The 578-nt window shown below is 40.8% G+C and overlaps 1 pseudogene; it reads right to left on the minus strand.

The window, feature by feature from the left end:
• The window catches only part of LOC119593171, a 3,594-nt pseudogene that overhangs the window by 809 nt on the left and 2,207 nt on the right, over positions 1 to 578 (minus strand).

Below are 578 nucleotides of genomic sequence, written 5' to 3' on the forward strand. Positions count from 1 at the left end.
ATCAATTTAGGAGGAGGAGGGGGTGGAGAACAAGCAGATGGGCTGGTGAAGAAGAAGAGAAAGGGGTGGAGAAGGACAGGGGGTTGAAGAAGCAGAAGAAAAAACATGATCACTGAATACTACCACATGCCTTAAAGACTGAGAGTTACACTAACCTTCACATATATAGAAAGCTGTCCAACTGGTATCAAAGCAGCCTCATTCTGTACTTCTGAATGCTGAAGCTTCAAAATACCTGGAAATATCTAGCCCGGTTGCTACGTAGTTAACTGCTCCAATTTGGGGCACGCACCTGGGCTATGGGGAAGCTCCCCAAAAAGAACCTGTAATCAAAGTAACATGCAGTATAAAATAAACAACTGCCCCTTTCCAACAAACCCATTTCCCCAGTAATCAAATTCCAGAAAAATGAAGTGCAAACTGCAGGTAGGATATGAATTGAATATGAATTTTTTCATCTACTTTCCTTTTATCTCATTCAAGATCTTTACAAAAAATTTTTCAATCTTTTTTATACATGCACAGTATCAATGTCAGACCACTCCGCTCTAGGCCCGAGAATTTGAAGGGAGGAAAGT

Source organism: Penaeus monodon, chromosome 31 (genome assembly GCF_015228065.2).
Source record: "Penaeus monodon isolate SGIC_2016 chromosome 31, NSTDA_Pmon_1, whole genome shotgun sequence".
In the NCBI taxonomy this organism is placed as follows: Eukaryota; Metazoa; Arthropoda; class Malacostraca; order Decapoda; family Penaeidae; genus Penaeus; species Penaeus monodon.